Source organism: Hyaena hyaena, unplaced genomic scaffold (assembly GCF_003009895.1).
Source record: "Hyaena hyaena isolate Hyena2069 unplaced genomic scaffold, ASM300989v1 scaffold_833, whole genome shotgun sequence".
Lineage (NCBI taxonomy): Eukaryota > Metazoa > Chordata > Mammalia > Carnivora > Hyaenidae > Hyaena > Hyaena hyaena.
Window position 1 is genome coordinate 485,396 of NW_024081467.1, and position 15,756 is coordinate 501,151.

Consider the following 15,756-nt stretch of genomic DNA (forward strand, 5'->3'; position numbering starts at 1 on the left):
AATCAGCTGTGCCCAGTTCCTGGGTAGTAAAGAAGCAGATTCATCCCTCCAGTTGGCAGCTTCTGAGGATCCTGCGACCTCCTAGAGGCCCAGGGTGGGCCTTGGACAGTGTTTACAGTTCATCATCCTCAAATCCTGGTTTGCACTTCTCGTTCCTATTTAAAAGAGATGCCCTCCACCCCCACCTCAACACACCTCTGAAGCCTAGGGGCCCAAGGATCCACTTCACCATGACCAGGCACTCACTCCAGAATACTAAACCTTGCTCGTGTTCCCAGCCGCCGGCTGAGGTCTTGTCAGCTCAAGTGACACCGACTCTGTTCCCATCCTGATGACAAACATGCAACCTGCCTCGAAGACTTCTAAAGCTGTGTTTCCCATCAACCTGGCCCGTTGCCCACCATCTTGGTTTTGCATTGGCTCCTTAGACACTGCAGTGTGGCACCACTCCTGGACAGCAAACCCCCAAAGTGGGAGCTCTTCTTCAGCTCCCAAATGGCGTTCCCACTTACGGTCTCTCCCCTTGCAGAGTGCTCTGTTCTCAGGAATATGAAAGTAGAGTTTATCTATCTTAGAGCGCTCAAGACCCACTAAAAACTCTCACGGTGCTTCTTTGATCAAGGTCCATTGACTGTCAAAACAGGCAAAGCAACATCTCAAAAATGTTGTCGATATTGCTGGACCTATTGCACCTCTACCCATTCAGACCAAGAGTGGTGTTAATTGTATGTCTTGGATGAAGTAAAATAAGAAGGAATGTCCTTCTCTGCCTGACTTTTTTCACTAAGCATAACACCCTCCGGGTCCATCCATGTTGCTACACATGGCCAGATTTCATTGTCTCTCACGTATAGAAGGATTAGGAGGAACTTAACTGAGGACCATGGGGGAGAAGAAGGAGGGAAATGGTGGGGGAAAGGGAGAGAGGCAAACCATGAGAGACTCTTGAATACTGAGAAACAAACTGAGGACTGATGGGTGTGGGGGGAAGGGGGGAGATGGGCATGGAGGAGGGCACTTGTGGGGATGAGCACTGGGTGTTATATGGAAACCAACTTGACAATAAACTATTTGTAAAAAAAAAAAAAAGAAAGAAAGAAAGAAAAATTTGGAGGCTGATTTATAGTCAAAATCTTACAAATTATGAAAAGAATAAACTCTAATGCCTTTTAAGCCTGTTTAAAAAAAAAAAAGAAGGAATGGACAGAGAAGGGGCATGGTAAATGGAAAAAGATGAAGCAGCAGCAAATTTGGTCTCAATGATCCCTGTGGAGCTGTGGTTCCCCTACATAGAGCAAACAGGCAGCTGTTTCTTTATGAAATGTAGACAATAATAATTAAGGACTGTGGTGATTAAATGATCGGGTGTACACCAAGGGCTTAGAATGCCACCTGCAACATGGTGAGCATCCGTAAGTACTTGTCATTGCTGTTGTTGTTACTGCTACACCCATGTGCGATTAGAAATGAAAGGAGTCAAGCTTGGACAGCAACCGTACCCACCACTTGTGAGACAACTCTGAGACAGTGACTTGATCCCTGAGCCTCATCTGCAAATTGGGAAGAGTAACAAAAGAATGAATAACTTCATTCATAAGAACAATTGCACGTTTTAATTATCTGTCTTTTCTTTTTCTGGACGGGATGGCTTAAAAATAAGAAGATGAACTTTGAAGGGAACTAGTGAGGGTCCAACACAATATCTGAATGAGCACAGATACGTAGTGAATCCTGTGTTTAGATGAGAACTTAATGCAAACCAGACTTAGCATAATATATACATTTTTAGAATCATATTTATCCTATTCCCATAAAACAGGCTGTCAGACACAACTTTGTCAAAACACATGTTATTTTGGTCTTTGATAAAGCAAGTTAAAAACTAAAGATATATCATGAAATTAAAAAGGAGGAGAATATTCTAGATCTTTCCGAAGAGGCTGGGATCTAATTTCAGCTGAATACCAGAAGTTAAATTAGTTACTTAAGCTTACTTATTTCAAAGCTGTGAGCAGGTGTAATGCTGTCTAAATCAAATGGCTGTCAGGCACCTGGGTGGCTCAGTCAGTTAAGCATCTGACTCTTGATTTTGGTTCAGGTCATGATCTCACAGTTCATGAGTCCGAGCCCCCCACAGGACTCTGTGCTGACAGTGTGGAATCTGCTTGGGATCCTCTCTGTCTCCCTCTATCTGCCCCTCCCCTGCTTGCTCTCATGCTCTCTCTCTCAAATAAATAAACTAAAAAATTTCGACCATCAGATGGCTGTGGATTCCGTGATCATTCACTTAGATGGCAAAACATCTGCTCAAGTGTTCTGTGTCTTCCAGGAGATCAGAGCAATATGCATGCACACAGTAATAGCAAGTAGGCAAATAATGCGCGTTTTTGGAAAAGATTGAAGGAAATGGGACCGTTCAGATGGTCATACTAAACGTCCAGGCCTGCTGCCTCATTTCTACCTCTTTACCTCTGTAAATTCACAATGATATTACGGAAAGAAACAATTACTTTAAGGACATTAACAAAAGAGCCTACCTTTCTCTGAATATCCTAAAAGTAATATTTTGTTTACCTAAGAAAAAAGAAATTTTTGTTTCTTTTCTTGTTGAAAGAATCTTTTCATCTGTGTTTCCTTAATTATCAGTCTGTCTCTGGCTTTGTGTTCCTCTTGGCTAACTGCATGATTGTGACAACAGTCTCTGGCATCGCCAATCCTATTTTCATCATATGACCCTTTGAGCCATGTTTACTGGGATTTGGTGGAGCCTGTCGTCTATACTCAGAGAGTTGATGCTCACCCTTCATTGGATGTCACGTGCAGTTAATTTGCAGTCAAAGTAATTTGAAGTTAGGATAGAACCCAGCTCTCTCGCTGGTTCTCACAGTGAATGCTTTGCTGAGTCTAACACTAGGGAAACTTAGAGATACCTCAAGGTATTCAGTCTCAGCTCTTGTTCTCTGAATCAAGGAGTGAATGGGATATTTGTATTAGCAGACACTTGAATGACTGAACAATGTTTCGGTTTTTTTTTTTTTCATGAAATGTCTGACTTAATTTTATTTTATTGACAGATACATATTTACATATTCAAGTGACCTAAATCCTAACACATAGGCATGTTAGGACTTCTACTTGTAAATTAGGCAACTGTGTTCTGGATAACCGTTCATTTTAATGATAAAATCCATATAACAAATGCGTATTGAGCAATTACTATGTGTGGGGCACTTAGCAGATTACAGTGACAGGACTGACATGTGCCTCAGTGAGACCCACTTGCCCTTGGGTTCATTCGGTTCTATAAGGAACCAGTGGTGAAAGATGAAGTCTAGACTCCCTGGCATTCCCCAACTGGCTGAAAATGTCCATTTGTTAGAGACCAGAGACAGAATGTCCGTATCCTACCACTGACATGTTATTTGATGACTTTCCCGGCACTTCCTCGACTTAGAATGGGAATCTTAATACTGTTGCACATTCCCTTGAAGTACTATAATGCATACATTATTTCCTGAGGAGATGCTGGGATCTACAAGAAGCAAGACCATAAGTGGAAAAGGCCAGACAGCCTGTGTTCAAGTGACCTCTGTTCACTCACAGCCACAGCCTCAGTTTCCCCATGTATGAAGTGAATGGGTCTCAGGAAATGATCAGCTTCAGCCCTTTCCTTTCCAAGGACACCCTCCTCTCAGGGGAGGGGAACCTTGAGAGGCCTCACTTGGATCCCGCACCTGCGTTTCCAGAGTAGGAGAGGTCCCTTGGGTGAGAGCTCTGACAGTGCAAGCTATAGCCCCTGAGTGAAAGACCCTCAGGGGAACACGAGACAGGGAATGTTCCCGAGGATAATGCTTCTCAGACTGAGGCAGCACCAGTGACTCTTCTTTCTTTTCCTTTTCCCCAATCTTTTGCAGATCGATACTTTCAACAAGAGATACACACAAAACATGAATCTGTGTTTTATTAGGAAAGAAATGTTTCTTTCCATGTCTAGGCTTATCTTGCACATCACACTTTGAGAGGCTGCCCTGAGCTCCTCTCGTCCCGTGCACCCTGGGAAGCCTCAGCCTCTCACCTCACGGCCACTTCCCCTCCTGTGGTCAGCTTCAGCCTCACCTCTCAGGAAACTGCAAGGTTCTCCTTTTAAATATCCAGCCACATCTTGTCAGTCCCCATCCCCAGTTCTCCCACAGCATTTGAGGTTCCCTCCTGACCCTGTGTCGTCCAAGATGCCCTTCACATGAACACACTTTCTTCATTCTCTGCTCATGGAACTTAGTGCCTCTTTTTCATTCTCTAGTCAACCTTCTAAAAGATTTGCTAAGGTTCTAGCCTAAATGTCAGGCTCTACGCACTTTAAAACTGTGAATGTTAGAGGTGCCTGCGTGACTCGATTAGTTGAGCGTCTGACTCTCGATTTTGGCTCAGGTCATGCTCTCACGGTCTGTAAGTTCAAGCCCCACATTGGGTTCTGCACTGACAGTTCAGAGCCTGCTTGGGATTCTTTCTCTCCCTTTCTCTCTGCCCCTCCCCCACTTGTACTCTCTCTCTGTCTCAAGATAAATAAATAAACTTAAAAAAAATGTGAATGTCAGTGTCCAAAACAGGGTTAGGGTATGTTAAGATTTGACTCTATCCTGGAGTGAGAAGGAAGCTTAGCAGGAGCTGACTGTGTGTATATGTGTCCATCACATCTGGAGAAGGTAGGAGATCAGAGCTTGTAAGAGAAGTAGATGGTACTAACCCACTTGCTAACAAAGGAGGGTACCATCACTCACTTGTAAAACGAAGGGATGTGCAGCATCTTTTGTTTTCTGTTCTTCTCCCTCTGTGTCCCTTCACTGCGACAGGGGCTTTGATGAGTATGAGGAGTGGAACTATACAAAGAACCTTTTGTAGAAAGTCAATAGATGTGTTTCTTCTGCCAATGACAGGTACCTTAAGTCTCTGACTACCTATATCCCCATTGGTTACATGAGGTGGTTTGGCACCAAGATCTAGGAGATCATGTTCACTAGAAAATTCTGTGATTTTCTTACATTGCCTCAAATCCTTTTATTTAACATATTGACTTTTCCCATCCCAGGGCTCTATGTTAAACTTATTTTCTTAATTCTCTTCTAGCAACTGTGTTCTGATCAGAGACCAAATAAATGACATTCAGAACTCCCACTGAGGTACTATAAGGTAAGATCTTTTTCTGAGTTGAGTTCCTTGCTTTAAAAAAAAAAAAAAAAAGGATTTATGGCTTGATTAGTGAAACAGATTAATGAGGAATAAGAATTCTAAGCTGATGTTTTCAAATCTGATTTATAATTACTCTCTGTGATTCTCAGTATAGAAAAAAACAGTTATGCTCAATTTTTGTCTTTTTTTAAAAATGTTTTTTATTTATTTTTGAGAGTTGGAGAGAGACAGCATGAGCAGGGGAGGGTCAGAGGGAGAGGGAGACACAGAATTTGAAATAGGCTCCAGGCTCTGAGCTAGCTGTCAGCACAGAGCCCAACTCGGGGCTCGAACCCATGGACCGTGAAATCATGACCTGAGCTGAAGTTGGACGCTTAACCGACTGAGCCACCCAGGTGCCCCTTGATTTTTCTCTTAGTAAAGATACTTTTTTTGCTTATTTGCTAATTTTAGTCAAAATTATAATGAAGGCATATTTGTTAAAATATGAAATGTTGTTTTATTTTAAGTACTCATTTATATCTTAAGTGTAGCAACATGGGACTGTTGGAAATTAGTGCCAAATGTTTGAATTTTCAGTGTATGTAAAATCTTAGAGCCTGTCTAATTTACAGAAGCTTAAATATCATCCCTTGATTTATATCACCTTATATAAGACGCTGTACAAAATTTAATAGTGAATATAAAGAAAGAGCAACGTTGCGAAAAAGCTCCATCTCCTTTGAGCGTTATTGTTAATGCCTTCTCTATTCAGCAGACAGTGCTACTGGTTTACTCAGTATCCCTTCTCCCTTCTTCCTTCCAAAATTCATCATCATCATCATCATCATCATCATCACTGTCATCATCATTATTGTCATCATCACCATCATCATCCTGATGTTTTGAGAGGCAGTGAAATGCCTTGTTTAAAAACCTTCACCTTTTCAGACTCCTTTACCAAGGCCACGTAACCTGGTTCTCGCTAATGACCTCTGGATGGTGGGCCCCACGGAGGACTTCCCTTCCTGAATTTATTCCCCTCCTGCCCTCATTCCCTTCTTGAATTAAAAGATCAGAGCTTCAAGAGCAGAATATTCTGGGAACATTGTTATTACTTCATCTTCTTACCTAGAAAGATGTTCTAACATTTGTAGCTGTGAATTTTAATTTATGGACGTGACTGAATGTTGACATGGAGAGGTTTATGCCATTGAAAGGAGAACTTCTTCCTTACATATGATAAGAGAAGGGCCACTTGGTGCCACCAGGTCACCTAAGGAAGCACCAGGTTTGGTCAGGAGGCAGTAGACCGGAAGAGGAGAAAGTCTGAGTCAGAGTCTTTCCTGAATGTCAGTGGGAACAGCTATGCAGTGCAGGGCATACGGTTGAGGATTGGCTAGTACGAATTGTGTCGGTGGGCTCTGGGCTATAGCGGAGGTCTCTGGCTGCCTGATCCCTGGCCGGTGGCCGACATATGGCTGAGGAAATTACTGGCTTGGGGTTTGAGTTAGAAAAGATTTGAGATTGTAGATCCAGGATTTCTTGGTTTTCACATGAAAGATGTGCTCTGGGCCACACCCTTTGCCGTCTCTAAGAACTGGGTAGCCCTCTCATTGGGAGGAGAACTGGGTGTCGTATGCAAGTGATGAAACATGGGATTCTACTCCCAAAGCCAAGAGCACACTGTATACACCGTATCTTAGCTAACCTGACAATAAATTATTTCCAAAAAAATAGAAAATACAGCATAGTCCCTCATCTCGTGATGCCAAGGGCAAAGGCCACAGACAGAGATGTTAGAGCAGGAAGGTAAAATGAACTTGACTCCTTGATGACATTCTTGCCCTCCAGTGAGCCTATCATCAGCTCTCTTGTGGGATTACTCTGATTAATCCCTGATTCTCTAGATCTCCTGATGCTCGGAGCCCAGTGCAGACAGCACTGATTCACGGGCGTTCAGACCCGCGTGCTGTGCTAGACATGCCTTTCTTTAATCTTGGCAGTAGTGTGCAGTCAGGGTAAGTGTTATTATCCTTATCTACAGATGAGAAAACTCACACGCTGAGTGTTAACCTTGTCCTAAGTGCCCAAGGCAAGCTTTGAACTGGACCCGCCAGGTGCCCTTCCCTGGCCTCTGTTTCCCTGATGCCTGTCCTCACAGTATATGCCAGGAGCCTGGACTGTGGCATTCACAGCTGCTGACTAGTCAGCAACATCACCAGTACCCCTTAGAATGCTTGCTCTTCAATAACACAGAGTTTCCACTGGATTAGCCATTTATAAAACTAACTGAACTTGGGCTATTCCACAGTTAAAAAAAAAAAAAAAAAAGAAGAAGAAGAAGAAGAGAAAAACTCTAATTTGGGAGGATCAAAATTAATTGGAATTGCCTATGGAAACAAGTGAAGGAAATACTAATTCCATGGGGGGTTGTTTTTGCCTTTTTGGGGGGGGCAATAAATGTTTAAAATTAATGATCTCAATATGGCCACCAAAATTCAGCTTTTAACATACGGTCCTAATATTAAATATTCTCCTTCCAACAGTCTCTCTTCTTTCACTCGCACTTATTGACTTATTGGGTTCAGAGGGGAAAAGTCAAGTAAAAGATAAAGTTTATAAAGAAACTCCTTTCCAAAGAAAGTCATGCACGATATTGAATAAGGTACTGAGCTGAGCCCAGGAAGGAGGTGCTTGGGTAATGGAAAAGTCTCTGGGCTGGAAAACATAAGACGGGCAATGCAGGTGACAGGCAGCTCTTCTGAGGCTTGAAAAATGCCATCTCACCTCTCGGGACCTTTGTTCTTTATTTGTAAATGGAGGGTGTCAGATATTCTGATATTCTCTTAGGGTAAGATAATAGCTTCCCTTGTCAGATCTCCTTTTGCTAATGCAGGGAAACACTGCATCTACTGAAGTCAAACTTTCCTTTTGGCCCCTGAAGCTAAGATTTCTCAGTTCTTTCCCTTTTCCTTTCCTTTCTTTCAAATAGATCCTGAGTCTCTTCATTTCTTTGTGTGTCTTCTGTTACGATCCTGCCCCAAGTCATCATCCTCTCTTGCCTGGACAACTGCGTGAGCTGCCCGAGGGCCTCCTGACTTCCAGGAGATTGGGGAGCCCGGGCTGCATCCCGTTACTCTCCTGCTTGACCCCTGCTCCAAACCCTTCGACTCCTTCCTCTGCATTAAGAGCAGAATCCCCAGTGCATAACCATGACTTACACATCTCATACGGTCAGGTTTCTACTTGCTTCCCAGCTCCAGTGTCCATCCTTTTTGCTGTTTCTTGAATGTTTCTTTGTGCTCTCCGCCCCCAGGCCCCGAGGCCCTGGCAGTACAGTCCCCTGGCTTGCCGTGTGTGTCCCTGGTCCTTCCCAGTCAGATCTCAGCTGTCACAGCCTTCCCTAACGACTCTCTGGATAGGAGCGCCAGCTCAGGCACCCAAATTGAATTCCTTTTAAAAACTAGAAATTTTATTTTGTAAAGCATACTAAAATACCCACGTAGAGCAAAAAATACGTACACATAGACCTTAAGGGATTTAGGAGAGATGTGAAAAATAAAGAATTTAGGCAAGACATGAAGAATACTGGATGAATGAATATAGAGGCAGAAAATGCCATAGATCAAATATCCCAAAAGAAAGCAGTGCTTAGAGATGTCCCTGAAGGGTCTATTGGAAGGAAGGAAGGAAAAACAATGAAAGTAGAGGTGAAAAAAAAATCTGGGGAGACGGACAGATAGCAGGGCACAAGTAAAGAGCAGTAATTCTTGGAGAGGGACAGCTGCAGGTATTTTTACGAGCAGTATTTGTGATCTGTGATGATGGGTGGTAGAGGCCATTGCTTTGGATCTTGCAAAGATTTATTATCTCAGCCTGGCATGTGAGTGATCAGAACTGTTTGTTGAATGAAGGCCCAAAAGAATGAAATAATAAATTATTGAGCCGCTAAGAGCATTTTGCCTTTTTTTTTTAAATGGGCATGATAACATTCCCTTGATGCCAATATTTAGTCCGTGTTAGTAACAGCCATTCCAAATACACTGAGTGTGAAGAATGCTCCATGAAGCAGAATTCAGTTACTGCGCTAGGCATCTCCCTGAGAGCATTTCAGAATTTATTCCATCTTCAAGTAAATTGTTACAGTGACTCTCTAGAATGGCATACCGTGGTAGCGTATTAAAATGCTGATGGGAAAATGGAAACTAGAAAAATGTCTTATCTGTCAATTAAATGATGTAGCCTCTTAGGTCGATTACAGCAATTCGGGGGCTTTTTGTTTTCTGCCAATTGAGATTTGACAGCTGTTTATAAAATATTTACATTCTGATTTCAGTCACATTGACAACACTTTTAGGTCTTTGGAAGATGATAATTATATGTTAGGAAAATGTTTAAAAAATTTAAAGCTGATCTGCTGAGGGGAAAAAATATCTGGTTTTTTTCAAATGGTACGAAGGAAGGAAATCTACTTTATTAAAGGATGTATTTCTAATAAAAGTCAGAAATACTAGACATTTGTGAACCAAAGAAATATTGCATATAATATGAAGGAATATCTTTCTCTACCTTGCCTGTTCTGGGCATCTTATCTTTTCTCAGTCAGCTCTAGCTAGCTAGATATGTGTTTCTCACCTTTCTTTACTTACTATGCATACGTAATGTTTGTATGGCACATGGATGAATTAGACAGGACTTGAGAGCATCTATATGGAATTTTACGAAAAATAATTCAATACATATTCTTTGTATATGAAAGAAGAGAAAATAAAAAGTATTGAGGACAATACTAACTATTGAATTTATATAGAATTTTCAAATAAAATACTTTTAAGTGTTTTCACCAGAAGTATAAATATACGGATAGCTTTTCCTTTTCAGGTATCATGTTAGAAATAGTGACCCATAATTCTTGATCAGCGTCTGTCTAAAGTCTTCACAGTCACTGTCTGTGCGATGCTTTGGAAGAACAAGTAGATAACAGAAAATTTAAAACCTACTTTATAGTCATTCAAGAGTTTCCTGCAACTGAAATTATGCTTGAAGTACTGAACAGCTATAACCTTCTTTCACTGATGAATGTTATGTTGAAGTTTCTTAAGGTAAAGCAAACAATTTTGGAATCCAACCTAGCTTTTTATTATTAAGTATATCAAGTTTGTAGAGAGCATATATTCTTTTATAGCCATCACCCTACACATGGCTTGGACCCCACTAAAAGGGCATGTCAGTCACAAATGGGCACAAGTGGGCTTCAGGCTCTCTGTGGAACCAGGAGAAAAAGTGCACTTGGAGGTCCTGGACCCACCCCCTTCCCGCCCCTGGGTCTCAGGGGCACCTAAGAATGCATCTGGTGAAGAAGCCACTTAAGCCCTAGAAGTGAGTAGACCTGAGCCTTTGCTGAGGGATTCTGGGGATCTGCAGAGATGAAGCCTGGTCTAGAAGACGCCCCAACCCCTTGTGGGCATTTCCCTTGCAGAGGGTCATGGCCAGAGGAAGTCCAGAGCAGACTCAGATACACTACAACACTAGCCCGTATACACCTGTTGAAATACAGATTCTGATTCTGAAGGGCTGGGGTACACCAGGGCTTTGGCATTTCTGACATGCTCCCAGGTGAGGCTGATATTGACACTGACTGAACTCTGAGGAGCAAGATGGTGATGTGTAAGGTCAAGACACCTGGCTTGCAGGGCAATATGGGCACAAGTATCTGCTTTAGGTGAACACGGAGACATGAACCAGCCACAGACAGCTGTCCTCACCCCAAGGTTCCCCCTCCCAGCACAATTCTGTAGTGTGGCCCTTGGCGCCCGGTGCCACCAGCTGTCCCTCCATCAGGTCACAGCCCCTTGTCCACGTGGGCAGCAGCTCACTCTGGGGCTGGGCACTGAACTTGACGTCCAGTTGGCAGAGCCCACCTTGACTGTGCTCAGAGTGTTGTGGGGCCAGGTGTTGCCAGCCTCCAGTGAGAGCTCAGACCAGACAGGGCTCAGCCACACCTGGCACCCCTGCCCCGCCCCCACTGGCCACACAGGGCGCTGAGGGCATCAGTGCCTATCTTACACCCCAGGGCACTTTGCCCAGCTTGTGGGAAGTCTTATCATTAGGTTCAAAAGGTACATTAGGGGGAAAGTGGTAAATCTAATAGTTTTCCAGCAAGAATATACTACATTACATGGTATTGGATTAAAAAGTTTTCAGAAGTGACCCAAATAAAAGCAGTGCATAAAAAAATGATTAAGTTTAAGAGGAACATTTCTGAAGGGAAAAGAAAATCCAAATTAGGAACAGAATAAAACAAAAGAAAAGAAACATTTGGGAAGCAAATATCTGTGTTATGCCATATGGAAAAGCAATAAAATGCCACCCACTGATTGATTAAATTATCAAACTATGTCACAGAATCCCATTAAAAAGTTTTTGTAATGTTTATTTGAAAGAGAATGAGCGTGAGCAGGGGAGGGTCAGAGAGAGAGGGGGAGAGGGAGATTCCCAAGCAGGCGAGAATCCCAGGGAGGCTCTGCACTCTCAGCAGCAAGCCCGATGCTGGGCTCAAAATCATGAACCATGAGATCATGACCTGAGCAGGAGTCAGACACTTACCCAACTGAGCCACCCAGGTGCCCCTCACAGAAGCCTATTTAAGGCAAACACACAAACATTATCGGGAGATGGGAATCAAAAATTAAATAATTTGGGGGTGCCTGGGTGGCTCAGTTAAGCATCCGACTTCGGCTCAGGTCATGATCTCATGGTTCGTGGGTTTGAGCCCCATGTCAGGCTCTGTGCTGACAGTTAGCTCAGAGCCTGGAGCCTATTTCAGATTCTGTGTCTCCCTCTCCCTCTGACCCTCCCCTGCTCATGCTGTCTCTCTCTCTCTCTCTCTCAGAAATAAATAAAACATTTAAAAGAATTAAATAATTTTTATGGGATGACCATAAAAAATTGTAACTGAAGAGCACTAGAAAACTAGAGTGATCAGATAAAGGAATAGAGGTGATTAATTTCATAAAAGTCCAAGTTTGGAGTTAGTGGGTGATACTTTTTAAGTAAAAGAGGGTTTTAGACACAGTTCCATAGCATGGAGAAATTCAGTTACATTCCAAGAGAAATGAAAGAGCTCGTTACAATAAAAACATCATAGGGACTCCTGGGTGGTTCAGTCAGTTAAACATTCAGCTCTTGATTTCAGCTCAGGTCATGATCTCAGTTCGTGGGTTCCAACCCCACATCTGTGCTATCAGCGCAGAGCCTACTTGTGATTCTCTCTCCCTCTCTGCCCCTCCCTGGTGTGCGCTCTCTCTCCTCGTCTCTACCTCTCTCTCAAAATAGATAAATAAACTTAAAAAAAAAAAAAAACTGTAACAGGTCTCAGTCGGTTAAGCGTCTGACTTTGGCTCAGGTCATGATCTCACAGTTCGTGAGTTCAAGCCCCGCGTCAGGCTCTGTGCTGACAGCTCAGAGCCTGGGGCCTGCTTCAGATTCTTTGTCTCACTGCCTTTTCCCCATTTGTGCTCTGTCTTATCTCTCAAAAATAAATAAACGTTAAAAAATTTTTTTAAAAAACCATAGAAAGGAACATTAAATGCAAGGCACAATCTTCACACCAAACAATGTACAGCATACATGCAAGTGTAAGATGAAATAAATTCAAAGCGCATATAAAGAGGACTTGGAAAGAAGAGATCTAATAATGTGATCAAAGGCAAAAGCTGTGGAAGTGCTGTATTTACACTCTCGCATGTCAGAGGGGAGAAAAAAAGAAAATTCCATCTACACAGTTTCTTATTATTCTAAGATTGCAAACTTTATCAGGTTTTCTTTTCAGCAGAGGAGTTATTCAACTCCTGCTGGATGTTCCTAAGATAGAAATTTTAGATGATCTGCACCAATGCGTTAATACACAGGGTCTGTCCTTAAAGAACATGCGGTTCAGTTTGCACAGGAGGCTACACACATTTTTTTAATGTTAATAAGTGTTAAATATAATACCCCGTATTAGCGATGCAACTAAGTAGTTTAAGTACCAAACAGATCATTAACCTGCTGTGGTTGTGGGCTGTAGCCTTAGTGTGTGCTTTTTGCAGTGATAGACCTATGTGAGCTTTTAGAACACGGTGATGCAAAGGATGTGTTAATGACATGCCAAGTAGAATAAAAGGTAACATTTTTCATGGCTTCAAGGGCACAGAAACACCCCTCAATAAGAGGGGATGACATATATAGAGGCTGGAGAGAGGGTAGGATTTACCTGGGCAGAAAGAAACCAGAGGCTATTGCAAGGGATCACAGGGCAAAATGCAGGTGGCATCTTTGTGGGGGTAGGGGGGGCGTGGACTCCTAAGATGGCGAGAGAAGGAGACGAGCAGAATGGGGAGGACTGTGTAATTCTAAAGCAAGCTTGCATTTTATCTGAAAGATCACGGAAAACCACTGAAAGAATATGCAGCAGGGGATAGCGTGAGAACGGTTAATTGGGCAACACTGTGTGGAGCCAGATGGAAAATGGGGAAAATATGTAGGAACCAGAACGTTGAAGGCTGAAGAGAAAGCTGCCCCCAAGGGGCGAGGAAAGCCTGGATTCAGAAAACAGCACAACAAAATCTGTGTCTTCTTTCCAGGTCGGTGTGGGGCTTGCTGTCTCCTGTGTCTTAACACCTTTCAGTTCTTTTGATGATCTGCCTTTCATGTGTAAATGTAAAATGGGTTCAAATCATAAAGAAAAAGCAGACCCCCTACCCAGGTTCTCTTTTGATTGCTGTCTCTTCCTCCTTCTCTTCCTCCAAACTTCCAGTGACCCTAGTTCCTTCCTTGGGTTTCCTCCTCGATCCTCAACCCACGGCAGCCTGGCCGCTGGTGCCCCACCTCACTGGAACTGCTGTCACCAAACTGAGCGAAGATCTCCTGGTTGATGACCCCCAAGAGCTTTTGATCCATGACTTTCTTGACATCTCTGCAAGTGTTGTTGCCACTAGACTTTTTGAAAGTCTCTCTTTCCTTGGAATGCTAGGAGCCCCCTCTCCTAGAATCTCATTGTACCTCTTTCCCCTTCATTGCCATTTTCTCTTCCCTCCCTCCCTTCCTTCCCCCTCCCTCCCTCCCTTCCTTCCCTCCCTCCCTCCTTTTTTCACCTGCCTAAATGCAAACCCTCTCCTCTGCCCCCACAAAGCTCTGTTCAGAATTCTCCTTATTTCCCTTAACTTCCAGACTTAGACTATGACCTTTAGCCCAGTGCCTTGAATCTGTGCCTCTAGCTTAGACCCCTTTCCCTAGTCCACATCTGTCTGTATCTGTAGAGACAACTCAGAAACTAGACAAATCCTTTGTCTTTCTGAAGTGAAAATCTAACCTTAATTCAAAATGAGCCACGTCCTAGCTGTGTAACCTTCTACATTACTTAACTTCAACGGCTCTCAGTTTGCTTATCTATAAAATGGACAGAATAGTAGCACTTGCCTCCCAAAAATGCTGTGAAGAGAAGAAATGGCACACTGTAAGCCCTCAATACGTATCAGCTATTTCATTGTTTGAAATAATCAGACTCCACATAGACGTGAAAAGAAAAAAAAAAACTAGTTTTCTTAGCATGTAATTTGATTTTTGCCTAATTCTCAAACTTCCTTTCTCATCATTTCCCAACTTCCACCCTGCTCTCTACCCTTATAGAAGATACTCTAAGGTGCCATTCTCTGCCCACTACCTGCCAAGCTCATGAATGCCTCTTCCTAGTATTAGATCATGACTTAACCATGATAATTTCTACTGATCATCAAAGCATATGTGGGTAAGGGCGCCTGGGTGGCTCAGTTGGCTAAGCATCTGACTCTTGATTTCGGCTCAGGTCATGATCTTATAGTTCATGAGTTCCAGCCCCACGTTGCACTCTGTGCTGACAGCACAGAACCTGCCTGAGATTCTCTGTCTCCCTCTCTCCCTGCCCCTCCCTTGCCTACTTCTCTATATCTCTTAAAAATAAACAAATAAACTGTTTTTAAAGTGTATGGGGGTAGCTCTTCTTGCTATTTTCTCTTCAATCTCAACTCGTTTTCCTCAATGTGCTTCCGGAAAGCGAGAATGTTCATTCTACATTGCCATTGAGTGCACATCTTCATCTCTGTACTATCAGCTTCTTGGTGGTAGAGGATGTCCTATTTACCTTTAGGCAGGAGTGGTTTTGAGAAGAAATATATCCAATAGGGTGTGGACAAAAGAGAATAACCATAGGATGCACCAATTGTATGCCTAGAAATGGCCCTAAATACAGGTGAGTTGGTCTTCACCTCAGCAGAGTCTGAGATAACTGCAAAAGGGAAACTTTGAAGAGGAAAAGGTAAAAGAAATATAATGATGCTGATGAAAATTAAGTCAAAGATAATGAGGGGGGAAATGGAAGGCAGCTATAGATGGTTCATAGTGGTTGAGAGATCCGTGGGGCACAGTGGAAGGGGTGGCTGGTGAGAAAGGAGAGCTCATGCTGACCTGTGATAAATTTACATCTGCATAAAATCTTCTGGAAGAAGATTACAAAGAAGAGAGGCTTTCAGTCTCAAGAATGAGGAAAGGACAAGACATACATAAATTTGT

At 42.8% G+C, this 15,756-nt stretch overlaps 1 protein-coding gene across 1 annotated transcript in view; it reads left to right on the forward strand.

Moving 5' to 3' along the window:
- The first annotated feature begins 5,128 nt into the window (after positions 1 to 5,128).
- Positions 5,129 to 15,756, forward strand: part of CHRM3 (cholinergic receptor muscarinic 3) — a 280,686-nt gene continuing 270,058 nt past the window's right edge. The window contains exon 1 of the mRNA XM_039219769.1: positions 5,129 to 5,187. The gene's annotated coding sequence lies outside the window, so the exon portion shown is untranslated. The remainder of the gene's footprint in view (positions 5,188 to 15,756) is intronic.